This window comes from Cervus elaphus, chromosome 6 (assembly GCF_910594005.1).
Source record: "Cervus elaphus chromosome 6, mCerEla1.1, whole genome shotgun sequence".
NCBI classification, from domain to species: domain Eukaryota; kingdom Metazoa; phylum Chordata; class Mammalia; order Artiodactyla; family Cervidae; genus Cervus; species Cervus elaphus.
In genome coordinates, this window is record NC_057820.1 from 46,097,718 (window position 1) to 46,113,427 (window position 15,710).

A 15,710-nucleotide genomic window follows, 5' to 3' on the forward strand; every position below is an offset into this window, starting at 1 on the left:
GTTGGAAGGCAGATTCTTTACCACTAACTCCACCTGGAAACCCAGGGGGTGGGTGAAGCTATTACCAGCAGGAGAGAAGCAATGATTAGAACTCAGAGAAAGAGAGCTTGTGCCCTATGTCAGAAAATGAAGCATTGCATTACCCTGGAAGGGGAGTTTAAGTGCATGGAAGAAGACGTCACTTCCCTCAGAGTTCTATACCTCCAAAGCATCACCTTCCCAAGTTTCCTGCTCCTGCTTCTCTCTTTTCTTGGAAGAAGTAACCCATGACCTGCTATTTCCCACCCAAGGGGTTCAGGCCCATTCCAGACATGAACACAGATTTTCAGCCTTGGGGAATTAAATGAAAGAAAAATTAGTCTGTCTCTGCCTTTGGACTGATGTTTATAATTCATTTCTGGTGTAAGAAACAACAAATCCAGCTAGCCTAAGTATACCTTGGATATGAAGTATGCTCACATGCCGTTTGGATCTCTAGTTAAACTTGGCCTGAACCCCAGTACCACCTCCCACGAGAGTTCAGAGTCCTTGGTACAATCTCTGAGGGTCCTGGGTTCCTTTGTCTTACATCTCCCTCTCTCCAGCTCCTACATCCACATGGGCTCTGCTAGTTCTGCTTAAGTCTAGACAGTTCATCAGTTTGCCCCCAAACACTCCCATTACTTCAGTATGTGCATATAAAAACTTTAATAACAGGTCACATTTCATTTGGTCTCCATTTATTTTTTCTTCAAACACTCTCCAGTTTAAGGAGGATGTCCTGGGCTTATGATAAGAGAACAAAGAAGTCCACCAGCAGTGGTTGCTAGTATATTTTTAGTGGGAGGGTGAGGGAAAAGTAATATAAATTCTTTCCTAGGGAGAGTAGAGCAAAAATCAGCAGCGCATCAGAAACTTGGAATGGACTTAGCCTCAAGTGATAAATTGCCCTCCACCAAATTCATAGAACAACAAATGGATTTGAGTAGCTCCTCTGACTTCAGCACCACCACCTGTGAGAATTGTTAGTATGTGTGGTGGCCCCATGTTGCAGTGAATGGCCATCAGAAATAAATCACTTTCCATTTGTGAAAACATTGCCAAATATTCTAGGCAAATGTGATCATCCATATAATTGGGATGATTTTCAAAATATTTAATAATCAGTACAGCAGAGGCATCAACCAATCTGGTTAGACCTGACCAATCATTAGAGATGTTAGGAGTAAGGACCCATTACAGCCCCATGGTGGACACCAGCTGAATACCTACCCTGCCTACAGCTTAATAACACCTGTGCTAATTCATATCATTTTGTACCCAGATGCTTCCTTTCTCCTTCCCTTTCCAAACTATATTTAATTGGCCAGAAAAGTTTTATGGGAAAAACAGTTTGGCCAACCCAATACTTTGTTCATTCATTCATCTATCCGTCTATTCAATAAAGACAAGATTAAGCTCTTCCATGTGCTTTCCCAAACTTTCTCAGCTCCTGTCCCATTACTCCTCATACAGGTGTCTTCCTTAATTAAGTCCTTGCGTGCTTAGCCTCATCCTGGCATCTGTTTCTCACAAGACCCAGACTGACTCCTAATGGTGGTGTCACAATCACAGACAACAGAGTAGTTTGTTATGTCTGAAGCCATCCCGGTATCACTATGGAGGGTAACCTCCTTTCCATTTTGGGGGCATGCTCATTAACAGACCTTGATTACTGTCTCTCACTCTGTTCTTCTTCCCATCACACCAGCAGAATTCTACAGCTTCCCAATGAGGACCTACTTTTGCTTTTTTATGAAATCTCATACGATCGCTTCCAGGGGAGGATAACAGTGTAACAGAAGTCAGCCATTTAAGCAGGAGTGAAGAAAGTAGGTAGCATGTGGATGCTATAGAACGGGGTGATTTTGGAGAGGGACTGGTAGAGCAGGGCAGGGAGAAATAGTAGCAATCAGTTTAGAACATTTGGTTTTGAGAATACCGGTACCTGGAACAGACCTGTTGGTGAACTCTGGCATGTGGTTCCTGGTTCATTTATTCCAGAGAAGACGCTACCTTAAGATGGGTAGAGGATAGACCAAGAGAGTCACAGATCTTCTTCCAACTTCAAGTTGACAGGAGTTAGTGTGGGCAGTGTTCTCTGTGGCAGAGGTGAGGACATGCCCAACATAACTGCTTCCCCCTCTGCCAAAACCCTACAGCAGCATGACATTGAAGAATAAGCATCCTGAGGTCCACCCGGCTTGCCGCCCCACACACTCCAAAATCACAGCTGTGAGTTTATGGAGGGGTAGACAGAATATGATCAGTGTTGATCCAGGTGCGGCCACATCACCGAGAAGGACTGGCCACGCTGGGGAGACACTAATGAGAATCACCCAACACGGAGCTGGGAATACACCTGTGGCAGGACTTGCCAAAGACATGCTTTCAGGCAGCCTCTGGGGCAACTCAGAGAAAGTGGGAGAAAGGACTGGAAGGGCAGCCTCTCCCTTGCCACATGCACCAGGCTGCTTCAGGGGGACAGGCTGAGCTGGAAGGACCAGTCTAGCCATCCTAGGCTGATGGCCAGTACTGATATTGACACAGCTTCAAATTACAACAGGGCAAATGGGGAACTTAGTGTTCCAGGGCCTCTATTACCCAGGCCAGTTATTAACACTGCTTCTAGTTCTTAACTCCATAAATGTTCATGGAACTAAGCCGAATGGATCTGAAAAGTAACTAGAGGCATCTTTCAGACACTCTCACACCCCAGAGAGAATAAGCTCCTGCTGCCTCACCAGTGCTCTGGCCACTTGGCCACAGTTGAGGTCAATATTTCCAGTGCAGGGTTAGATGGGCCACCCAGGGGTGGAGGACTCGAGGACAAGTTCACAGTGATAACAACTCCACATTCTCATAACTGCTGAGGGGGAGTAGGAGGGGACCCTATTCATTACTCTGTGATCATCTAAACTTCGACTGGAAGTGCAGCTTCTACGCTGGCCCTGGGAGGAGCAGCAGCTCCTAGGGCCAGAGGTACCAGGGCTGGCCATGGAGATGCCTTTGTCCACGTCACCCGAGCCTGTCTGTGGCTCCACCTTGTTGTGGCTTTATGGCCACAAGGAAGTGCCCTTACCTACTCCAGACACCTCATCGTGGCTTAGTGGCAGGTGCCCAGGGAAATTCAGCTCTAAGAAGGGCTGAAAAGAGAGACAATCATCCAGGTTCATTGTCCAAGTTGAGAAGGAAAATCTTCACCTGCTTGTGATTTGAGAAAAACCAAATGAATTGCCCCTTGCTGAGATTCTGTTGGAAGATTAACAGCTATCTCTGCATTAATGGTGAGTGGTTTTCAAGATATTCTTTCTTATATTTGACTTTGGAGAACTGAAGGACAGGATTCTTGGCAGTGAACGCCATTTTTGAGGACCTGCCCTCTCTTGGATGGAGGCAAAAGTTCATTGGGAAGGAAAACACTTCTCCATCTAGACAGCTGGCTTCTTCTGTGCTTATAACACCCGAAGGGACCAGCAGCATGCTTTGCCTCTTGTTTATGCCTTTTCCACACCATCTCTCCTTGGGCCATTTTGGGTGTGTATCTGTGACTCACTGTAGGTCACTAGTTATTGTGAATTTTTAACTTTATCAGGAAGAAGTTTTAAGAAGTTGGGCTCTTAGGCCTGGACAGAGCACTCTATTAGACAACATAAAAGACAGCAATTATAAGGAGGTTTTGTGAAGAAAATGATCATTTGGTCTTATTCACTGAGGATTGAATATACAGAAAGTAGAATTAAGTGGGACTTAAATTATGCAACACTGAAAGTCTATGAAGTTTAAGGTGGGGGTCTTTAATAAAGGTTTACTAACATTGTCAATTCCACTTGAAAGGAATTTCAATTCCTCTAAATAGCTACCGATGTTACTGTCACATGAGAGCACAGGTCTTTTTCAAGTTCTTCCCAAGGTACCAGCCAATCCTGACTGTGGGCAAGAAACTCCAAGACCACGTTTGAGGCGCAGTCTTTCTGCCCACTCAAGATAAGACACATCTACATTTGTGAAAATCATTAAGGTATAAGAAGATCCCCTGGAGAAGGAAATGGCAACCCACTCCAGTATTCTTGCCTGGAAAATCCCATGGACAAAGGTGCCTGGCAGGCTACAGCCCATGGGGTCAGAAGAGCAGGACATGACTAAGTGACTAAACCACCACCACCAAGAAGACTCAGGTTCTCTGAAGCAAACCTAGAAGCATGATGGGTCCCAGTTCTCATGGGCCCCCTTTTTGGCAAAGGGCCAGGGCAACGCCATGTGGGCCTGGGAAGGTCACAGGCGCTAAAATGGACCTGCACCCCAGTGTAAACACTGTCATTTACCAGTTGGGCGAACTTGGGCAGAAGTTTTTAACAACTTAAATCTTTTAAGTGAGAAAAAACAAGCCACCCTTCCTCTTTCCTGTAACTGTATGAATACCTGGCAATCTCCACCTTGGGTTTTAATCCTCTGTCTTTAACTCTGCTTCTTCATGGATGAGGAGTTCCTGAAAACTGAGATTCTTCTCATCCTTGACAGTGACTAGAACATCAACAGTTTAATACGTTTTTTGAATATCTGAATGAATGAATCATGAAGGTCTAGGTTGTGGCATTACTGTGAAAATTAAGTGTAATAAAGTCAGTCTCCTTTCTAAAGTCCATAGGCTTAGACTTCTAGGAAAAGGAAGGGATCCTTCCAGGTGTAACCTAACAATGAGAATTCCTTCATTCATCCACTTGTTTTGCAGTCATCTTTAGTTCTTTTGACTAATGTCTGTTGAAGGCACTGGGCTGTGTTCCTTCCAGACACTGGGCCAAGTCCTGCAGGTCTATGAGAATTCATGTTCCCTAGCTGACTGTCTAGAGAGAAGACTATCTTTTAAAAATTACAATCAGGATCACTGCCTGAGTAGGGCATGCAGCGAGCACAGCGCAGGAGTGGATGTCTGCTCGGGAAGGTGAGGAGAGGTTCTGTAAAGGAGGTGGCACTTATGCTGAGCCCTGAAGATGGAGTTGGAGTTTCCCAAACTGAGGGAGGAGAAATACCCGAATGTCAGGTCTGCCTGTAACCCACTGGGCCATTTGGACAAGTTACTTTACCTCTAAGAGACTCAGTCTCCTCACCTGTTAAGTAGAGTTAGCTCCTGGGGTTTCTGCCAGGATCCTGTAAGAGAGCATTTAAAAGTGCACGACATCAATGCAGGTGATGCTAGATGAATGAGAACTGTTAGGGTGGTGATGCATGAGTCAGAGCCTAGCAGTGAGAGACCCTGGTTGTTACGGGAACCACATTCAGGTTTTCTTGGGTATCTAAGAGGGACCCCAACAAACAGTGCTTCCGTTTCCCACCTGAGTTTGGAATAATTAGAGAAAAATTTAAGAGTAATTACTGAGGCCAAAATATCACCTTTCAAATGGTAATAGCTAAGTTGGAGAACAAGACCTGGAACAAAGTAAAAAGAGCTTGAAGGCACCCAGCCCAGGCAGATCTGGGCATGATGTCTTCTCAAACAGAAGCCTGCCCTGGGAGGACTCAGCATATGGAGCAGCAGAGGAAAACCCCCACGACAGCCAAGGGAGGAGTGCAGCTGAGCTGGCCCATTGATCTTTCCTAGTTTTCCACTGAAGGACTTGCAGGGGGCAGAGTGAGTGAAGGGCGAAGTATGGCTGGAGTTTTCTTTGGAAACCACTTTCTTGTGGAAATGTTAGGGCAGAGGGGGGCGGGGCAGACCCCTCTAACACAGTGTTACTAGGGCATGGGGGCTGGGGCATGGGCAGTATTCTGTGGGTGGAAAGGATACAGAGATGTTGCTGAGGTATGATAGGCAGGCAGGGCCCAGGGTCATGAAAAGCCTGGTGTGCCAGGCCAGGCAAATGGACTGCAGGTGGGCTGACCACAGAGACGAGACATGGTGGACCAGGACTGCTGAAGAGACCAGCTCGAGAGGCTGGCATTGCAGACATACGGATACAGTGGCTCCAACCCTCATGCCCATAGGAAGAGAGAAGCCTGGAGCCCTGGTTCCGCCAGGCCTTTGGGAAGCTGAGGATGCAGGCGAGGAAGTGGGATCTGGGTCAGACAAGCTCAAAGTGAAAACAGAAGAGAGCGATATTCTTGGGTGAGCTCCAGAAGTCAAGAACCAGGAGTACAATCCATTCAGAGAGGAAAGCAAAATTTGAGTAAGGGAGTGGAAAATCTGAACAGTTAAAAGAACATAGGAGAGTAACATTCTCAGATTTTTTTGAAATGAAAGATTTTTGGATGATAAGAAGGTCCAAGCGGCAGCCCTGAAAATGGGCAGCTCCAGGGGAATAGAGGTAAATGTCCTTAGAGTTGGTGGGGTCAAGGATGTAGAGGGGTCATCCACAAGGACATGGACCCCCTCAGAATGAGGTCAAAGTTCAAAAGGAGAGACAACATTTTACACTTTCAACATATGGTATTGGGTCAATTGGGCTTCCCTCATGGCTCAGAAGATAAAGAATCTATCTGCAGTGTAGGCTACCTGGGTTCGATCCCTGGGTCGGGAAGATCCCCTGGAGGAGGGCATGGCAGCCCACTCCAGTACTCTTGCCTGGAGAATCCCATGGACAGAGGAGCCTGGTGGGCTGCAGTCCATGGGGTCGCAAAGAGCTGAACATGATTGAGCAGCTAACACACAAATGATGGAACCAAGAAAGACAGATACAACAACGTTCACAATATCAACAACCATCAGCAAAAAAATTAAATAACCCACCTGGTTCATGCAACAGTGGAGTCATATAAACACAGATATTTACAGTTGAGGAATATAGGCCTTGTAACATTTATAGAGGGAGCAACAATGAAGTCTTTTTTTTTTTTTTCCCACTAAAAAAGAATGCTGGCTGCAGGCCCATGGAGGAAATCTTCACAAAATATGTGCCACCTCCAATGGCTAATGTACTCCCTCTTACCTCCAAAGCCCACACCCCGGAGCAGTGTCGGCCCCCAAACCGTAAATCCATCCAGTATCCTAGCAACTCATCTGCAAACCAGACAACACACGGGCTGTGCGCTTGTGAGAGAAATGCAATCTCTTCCACATACACAGAACCAGATGGCACTTATCCCATCAGCTGATATTTGTGATTATTACTATTATTTTCCATAATTGCCCTTCTGGGTCCTGTTTACTCATATCATGCTAAGTAATTGTAATTAACCAATGAAATATTTGGAGCTAGGCTAGTTCAAAGAAGAAACTGAGGCCAACATGATGGAACGTGTACAGCAATTCCATCTCATAATGCTATATACTTTCAGCTAAAGTATATAGCATTTTATTAAAATCAGATGGAATTTGTTCACTTTTGTTGTGGCATTCAGTCATCTTAGACAACTCTACAAACATGCTATGAAAAAAAAGGAAGCCAACAGGGGTAAAGTAATTCTGATGAATATTGAGGTACTGTCTTAGCAACAGTTCTTTGCCAGGAATGTCTTACAATAGTTTTCTGCCAGGAAGAATCCTTGAGAATGCCAACCTTCATTGTGGTGATCTAGAAGGAAAGAGCTTTGAAAACAGACCTCCTTTCCCCCATAGATTTCCCTGTCAAGATACATAAAAGAATTCAGACTAATCAAAAAGCCCAAGTGAGCTGGCTGCCTAACTAGGACAGGCCCAACCTTGAGTTCAGAGAGCTTTCTAATGCGTTCCATCCGTCTCTCCAGAGAACAAAGTTTACAGGATATGTTGACTGCAAAGGAGGCTTGCTTCTAACGAGAAAGATAGCTGAAATGGCATATCATGGAAGTTTAACTCAACTCTGAAAATACTGCTGCTCTGAATAAATGACGCATGCCCGAGATGCTGAATTTTTTTTCTCTTTCTTCTTCTCTCTTCCTCCCTCCTCCCTTCCTTCATTCTTTCCCTCCTTTCTTTTCCCTTCTTTCTCTCTTCCTTCTTCCCTTCCGTTCCTTCCTTCCTCCATTGCTTTTTTTCTTTCTGCCTCTCGCTGTTTAATCATCATGAGAGAAGTAGCCAGAAGTCCTGTGAAGACCTGAAGAGTCAGCCTTTGAGGTTCTTTATCATCTGGTCCACCTTTCCCACGCAAGCCGAGCAGAGGATGGCTCCTCTTCACCCCAGCAGGATGAACACTCCATTGTCTTTCCCCTTGTTTCCACTCACACCTTCCTCCCCAGCACTCACAGGCTGTGATCACCCCTGTCTCCACCTGCTGTCTGTGCTGGCTTTGTTTTCTTTGTCTTCATTGCTGCACATGCTTATCTCCAGTTTCAGAGAGAGGGGGGGCACTTTAGCTGTGGTACGTGGGCTTCTCATTGTGGCCACTTCTCTTACTGCAGACATGATCTTAGTTGCTCCAAGGCATGTGGGATCCTCCTGGATCAGGGATCAAACTCATTTCTCCCACATTGGCAGGCAGATTCCTTACACTGAACCACCAGAGAAGGCCCCTGCCTGGATTTTTCTGCCCCTCTCAACTATCTCCCCATATCCTTCAAGGTATAATTCATCTTCCATTCTCCATGAAATCTTGCCTAATGACACCAGCCAACACCAATCTTATCCTTTCCTGATTATCCCTCCTGCTTACTCTCAAGTCAAGGATAGAAATTGTCGCTGTGCTTGGACCTCTGTCTTGAAGATTCCTAGGTTACCTCTGAGCTGAAGGCCTTCTAGCAATAACGATGAGAATGATATAGGAGCAGCATGTGTCTAGTACTTGCCAAACCTGGTCTAAACTATCTAACTTGGTAGTGGTTGCATTGGAACTTAATTTTACATCATCTCGTAATATCCAACTGTATATAGTTCTAGGCTCTTATAGCCCTTCTGATAACATTTGCAGCTTTTAAGGGATAGGCCGTTAAAGTTTTAGAGAGAGATAACCATATATAATGTCATAGAGAGTAACAACTGATCCCTCTGGAGGGGCCCCTCAAGTTGGCTTTCCCTTCTTGGGGTTGGTTTGACAGATCCCAAAATATGATTTTGAGGATGCACTCAGGGGTGATGGATTTCCTGGTGTGTTTTCTGACAAATACATGTATAAACATATCCATCTACATACTCAATATATAAACCAGATTAATAATTCTTCTGTAATTAGAGACAGTCCTTCCCAGAAACTATACTTCCCAGGGCTACTTCTACAAGGCACTTCCTTCTAAATAGAGGATGGGTAAGAACTTTGATTAGTGCCCAGGAAGTTGCCAGGGAACATGAAATCAAAACCTTTCCACATTTCTTCCCCAGCGGATGAAACTGCTCTGGCCCTGTCACTTGTTGGCTGTGCTGGCCTTTGGCATGTACTCAACATCTCTATGCCTTGCTTTTCCAACTGTCTATACAAATAGTACGTAACTCATAGTGTTGTAAAAAGTGCTCACAACAGTGAGTAGCACCAGCTAAGCACTTAGTCAATGGTGGTTTTTTATAATTATTATGTATATCTTTTCACCAGTATTTGAGACACACTTCCATAACAACACAGCAGCCCTAATGGAATAATGAAGCCCACACTGATTTTTTTTTGAAACTTCAAAGATTATTCTAAATCCAAGAGCACCAAGTCAAACGGCCTGCTTTTCCTTTGTCTTCTGCACACTGCCCCACTTGCTGTTTTATGGATCGTGATCTCCTGCTGGTTCAACTTCTTGTCTCAGTTTTACTCAACGAGCCGCAGGAGCAGAATGCTCTGTGCTGTGAAGCCCTTAGCCTCAGGACTTGTTGTCACTCCCTGAAAATGCTTTTCCCCAGAAATCTTGCTCCTCCTTTTCCTACATCTTCTGTGAAAGTGCTAGCTGCTCAGTTGTGACCTATTCTTTGAGACCCTATGGACTGTGGCCCACCAGGCTCCTCTGTCCATGGGATTGCCATTTCCTTTTCCAGGGGATCTGCCCAGCTCAGGGATTGAACCCGGGTCTCCAGCACTGCAGGCAGATACTTGGCCCTCTGAGCCTCCAGGGGAGCCTCGTGGCTGCCCCCTGCCTAGGTGGGACCTGCCTCCTTCCAAGGCGATTGACACACAAGGAAGGCAGCTGTAGGCAGGCCTGGATGATTCATGAGGCTGGCGGCTGGCCCTGCCCCTCTTCCTGTCTTGGGAGACACTCAAGCCAGCGTAGAAGCCTGTTTTGCAGGTGTTTCTTAGTTGAGTATCAAACCGGTGGACCAGTACTTATTCCTGAAACACCAGCAGGTATATAAAAGGCTTTGCTGCCTTATTCTTATGTAGTTGTTGTTAATAATAAAGGAGTAGCCACATCTACCATAGTTTCTATCAGATGAAAACGTGAATGGGGAATTTTTTTTAAGCTTCCAGCTCTCTATGAAGTGCAGGCAGTTCCCAGGTGGGGACGGTGGTCTAGGCAGCCAGGGACAGCTTGGGAGAGGACCCAGCTCTACTGCAAGAGAAGATGCAGAGCCTGCCCTGCGGGCCTGCGACTAGAATTTTCCCTCCTTCACTCCCTGGTTGTTTTACAAGGTATCGGATGACAGGCGGCGCCCAGTCAATGGGGAGAACTAGAGACTGCAGTCAACACCTTCCTCCCCGCCCCCCTCCTATTGATTCTTCTTCCTCCACCCCTCCCCCTCAGTCAAAACACCAACCCACCAGCCCAATCCAAACACCTCTGAAGAAGTACAGTGTTAGAATGTGTGGAATCAAAGGATTAACAGTGTCAAGAGAAGAGGGGTACAGTAGAAACTAACAACGTTGTAGAGCAACTCTGCTCCAATAAAAGTTAACTTAAAACAGAGAGAGGGAAGAGGGGGACAGAATACGAGGAAAAGTCAGAATTTCAACATTTTTTTTCTCCTTCCAGGGAAAAAATAGAGTATATCTCTCTGGGCAAGTAGGCCGTCCACCTCGGAAGGAGAACCCATGTGTTCCCCAGGTAGTACATTCCAGAGAGTGAATAAATTGTCGAGAGATGCTGGACTGGGGCCATAGAAATACACGACGTTAAAATGCAATGATAGAAGCTGTTAACAATCCTTCGAAAGATGCCAGAGGGTTTAAGAGGCAGCCGCAATACCTCACAGGTGCTGCTGCAGCGCCGGCTGAGTTGTAGGGTTCTTGTCTTTTGCTGCTGGGAAAGCTGAGGCAACACAATGACTTGCCCAGGGTCACACACCACGCTTGGGACAGAAATAACCCTGACTCCTCCGTCCTGGCTCTAACCAGCTGACAACGCCACTTTATTACTGTACTATCATTCCAATCTGAATCATGTAAATTGCTCCTAATTGCAGGTCTGCAATGAACTATAACCTCCGTGTGACTTCTAGCTGCCACACCGGTGAGCTAGGAAGTGACTGAAGTTTCACAAACTCCCAAATATGGGATAAACTAGTGGGGCAGGGGGTGGGGGGGTGTTTGAAAACTTGACTCTGAAACTGCTGAGAAGCATCATATTTGGATTTTTTTTTTAATGAATTTGAATCATCACCTCTCACTTATTAAATCTGAACAGAGAAGCACTTGGGATCCAAATGGATGACATTCAGAAAAGCATTCAGGAATAAATCTCAGATATTTTCCAAGCATTCAATCTTCACACAGTTCCTTTTCATGCTCATTAAGTGACTGTCTGTTTTTGTATTTAAATATCCTAGGTGGAATCTAAAAGATAAACGAACAGATTCAGAGAGAACAAATCAGTGGGAGATGACCAGTGGGAGAGGGAAAAGCAGAGGGGCAAGATGGGGTAGGGGAAAAGTGAAAGTCACTCAGTCGTGTCCAACCAGTCATGTCTGACTCCTTGCAACCGCATGGACTGTGGCCCACCAGGCTCCTCTGTCCATGGAATTCTCCAGGCAAGAATACTGGAGTAGGTAGCCATTCCCTTCTCCAGGGGACCTTCCCAACCTAGGGATGGAACCCAGGTCTCCTGCATTGCAGGCGGATTCTTTACCGTCTGAGCCACCAGGGAAGCCCTAAGTGTAGGGGACTAAGAGGTAAAAACCAGTATATATAAAATAAATAAGGAAAAAAGATATATTGTACAGCACAGGGAAATATGACTGTGATTTTGTAAGAACTTCAAATGGAATAAAATATAGAGACTAAAATAACATTGCAAATCAACTATACTTCAATTTTTTGAAAGTTGTTAAAACGATAAAAGTAAATAAACTTTCTTTTTTAACTCTTTTATAGGCAGCTATTGGAAGGGGGTGGGAGGAGGAGCCCAGGAAGCAACCAGGCATAGAAATTCAGATCTGTCCTTGGGGCTGGACACGTGCCATGCTCAGGAAAGAAAGTAAATTCCAGTGGGCAAATTGCTTTAACTGATTCATTTGTCCACCCAGAGACGCCACCTACCTGCTCGCAGGTATTCAGGTGAATGACAGGTGGGCGGGGCCTACTGACTGTTTCGATAACTAAGGTCCCAGCAATGTTTTATCTGTCGAGGCTCCTGTGATGTCACACATTTCCTGGTCTCCACCGACCAATGCCCTCCTCCTTCCTCTAGGCACCTGTAGGACGGCGGTGGAGGCCGGTTACTGCTGGGGCAGCCCAGGGAGTTGTTGGACTCAGCCACAGGCGTGAGAACCGCTGGGGTGCTGCCTCTTTGAGAGCCCCGGGCAGCACTTGGAAGGGTGAGCTGAAACCCTGCTGTTCCTCCCTGGACATTTAGACCGTGGACCCCTGACGGATCTGAAGGAAGAATGTGAGTGAAAAATAGAAGCTGAATGGTTTAGCCCTGGGTGTTTGTCCCAGAGGGAGAAGTTCTTTTTGAAAGGAAAGAGATGCCTTTGACATTTTGGATGCAGAGGAAAATTCTCCCAGGTCAGATATTTAATCCTTTTGGTTTCTCTTAATCATTAATCCAGCCTCTGCTTGTCTGGGAAGTTGAACTGATTATTATTATTTTTAAACTCTGAGGTGGAGTGGGTAATTTTTTGAAACTTCAAGATGCAGACCTGTATAGTCTGTGTTGGGAGGGGGCTGAAATCAGAGTTGACTTATTTTCCCTTGCTTTCGGCGTTCACCAGAGGCAATTTCCTTCTAAACCTGTGAGATGACCTTAATTATTCCCCACCGCCCCCCTCTGAAAATCTGTTCCTCCGGCAGGTAAATTCTATTGCCCTTACTCAGAAGCCTGCACTCCAGTCTTCTTCCCTCTTTCTTCTCTAGAGAAGTCTACTGTTTTCTTTGTCCTTTATTCTTTTTAAAACTGCTTCACAGACTTGGATTAGAATTGTTTACATTCAGACCCTGAGTTGGCTGCCTGCTGACCTTTGGCTAAAGTAAAGATCATTTCCTCAGTGTTTACAAGAATATAAATTCAGGTCTGATACATAATTTTTTGGAACTCTTCCATTTTTTTTTTTTCTCTCTACCTTTTCTTTGCAAATATACCAAGGAGACTGTTCTGCCAGGACCTTTCTTTCTTGAGTAATTTTACCTCTAGAATCCATTTTGTTTTCTTAATCCTGACCACACAGACTGTTACCACTTCTGTTCTGGATGGTCCAGGAACCACACACACTCTCCACCCAATACTGTTGTTAGAGGAAAAGAAACCATCTCCAAACCTGGCTCCCTACTGGGATGAGCTGGAAAATGGGGAGAAAAGTCAACCTGTGAGGGAGGCATTTCATCCTGGATTCCTTCATGGGCTATTTTTCTGAGATTTCAGTTAGCCAGGGAATCACCTGTTAGGAATATTCCTATTCCTATAAATATTCATATTCATCCACCCAGAAATTCAAAGTACATGTCAGTTCTCCTAGAGTATAAATTGACACGAATTGAGAACACTTTAGTCTCAGACGCTTGCTTCTCCCCCGAGACTCTGCCTCGCGCGTGTTGCCAGTCTCTCTCACTCCTCGGAGGCTTGTGTTGCCCTTCAGCTGACCTTTGAGTCTGCCCTTCTCCCCTGAGCCTTCTGTTTGGGTGGTGGCTGCTTGTCCTTCACCAATAGCCTCACTTGATTCAGAGTTTTATCAGCACAAGAGAGAAAAAGATCTCTTAGATCCTAAATCTTCTGGATAAAATTGTGTCCTTAAAGTCACAAACCTCTTCACTATATTTCCTTCCCTCTGTGGGCCGTGGTTCATTAGGTCTCTGCATAGTAGGTAATGTATGATTAAACAAATCATTTTATCACTATATGTCAGGGCTCCTGACTATTAAAGGAACAAAGCTATGGATACTATGCCCCCAGATATAAGAAAGAGTGTGTACATGAGTTTTGCTCACAGGGATGAAAAGATCCACAGTGGTTCCCTTCCTGTAGTAACTCCATCCCTTGGTTAGGTGTAAAATGGCTTGATTGAAAACTGTACAGCCTCTTCCATTTACATCTTCCTCATATTACTTCTCTCAGCCCCCGTTTCTTCATCAGTAAAGCGAGAACTAATAATCCCAACAACATAAGATGGTCCTGAGAAGTACATGAGGTAACATATACAGAGCAGCTAGTGGCCACTGCCTGGTGTCAAGTGGGTGCCAAGCAAAGGCTAGATCCAGCCTTCCTGAGGGTATTTATCTGGATTGCTAGAGTAAATAGTCTGACCTTTCTGAGATAAAAGGTCTAATGTGGTTGCAATTGTCAGGAACCCTGATAGTTCTTGTTATGGTTATTCCTTGTAAGTAGTTCACACCGATGTTCACAGTGCAGAGAAAGGAAGCAGGCAGGAGGGAGGAAGATGCTTAAACTGTGTCTTTAAACGGGCCAGGCAGACTGGTTTCAGCCGTTCTCCCAGGCCAGCTTTAGGAGCTGCTAGCCATGTTATTACTCCTGCCTTTTCGCTCCTCGAGACTCTCATCCCTGTACAACAGCCCCACAAAATGTGGTCCTCCGCAGGCTTTCGGGGGAAACATTCTGTCGGCATTTGTGCAGTCTGACTTGGCAGACAGCCCTCTCTGCTCTCAACTGTGTTATCTCCAGGGCAGACTGTGCTTGGTCTCCTCGACTGCAGCCTGGTGAGCGGCAGGGCTAAGTCCCTGGGAGGAGGAGCCCTCCCTGGACTGAGGAAGGGGAACCGGGAGGTCTTGTGGATACGATCACCCCCTCAGTAGACCGTCATGTGCCCTTTGATGACCTTGAGCCATTGCGTGAGGGCAGGCGTGTTCCCAGTGCCCTGGGAGCTTCTCCAGGTCTCATCTTATCCTGAAAAGATAACGTTCCTTTTCATCATCAAGAGCAAGGTAACCGCCTAGTGGGTTGAGATCAGGGGTTCACAACCTTGAACTGATTACTAGCTTGCTCAGGGGAACCTGGAGATGCACCTCAACCTCCCCATCCATCAGTTTCCATATTTACCTTTTCCCCCAAAAGGGACGTCAATGTGTTATGTTTCACATCCCCAGGCCCCATAACAGAAGCTGGATGGGCGGTGCACCTATGTGAGTAGGTCAGGTTGGCTGCAGGGGAGTGGCCACATGCCTCATTAGGAAATATTAGTCTTATTTATTGAATTCTAGGTGGAATGGTGCTACTGCATTAGAACAGTGGCCTGTTTTTTGCCACCAGTCTCCCTGAGTTCAAAACCCATCTCCACCTCCTACTAGCCTTGTAACCTGGGATGGGTTATTTAACCTTACTTTACCTCAGCTATTAAGAAAATTGTGAAGCTGAAATGAATTGAAATGTTTAAAGTGCTTAGAACAGTCCTTGGCACACTGTCAACTATTATTTTCTTGAAAGGAAGGCATAGTGGCTAGAATCAGTCAGATCTGGGCCAGTTCCATCAGGTTAATTATCAAACT

General features: G+C 45.6%; 1 protein-coding gene across 5 annotated transcripts in view; it reads left to right on the forward strand.

The window, feature by feature from the left end:
- Positions 1-15,710, forward strand: part of LNX1 (ligand of numb-protein X 1) — a 185,320-nt gene that overhangs the window by 42,842 nt on the left and 126,768 nt on the right. For 2 of the 5 annotated variants that reach the window (XM_043906755.1, XM_043906756.1), the window contains one exon: positions 12,466-12,663. The exons of 2 other annotated variants lie outside the window; for them this stretch is intronic. The gene's annotated coding sequence lies outside the window, so the exon portion shown is untranslated. Of the gene's footprint in view, positions 1-12,465; positions 12,783-15,710 lie in introns of those variants that run through there. One more of the 5 variants, XM_043906759.1, reaches the window with a different exon arrangement.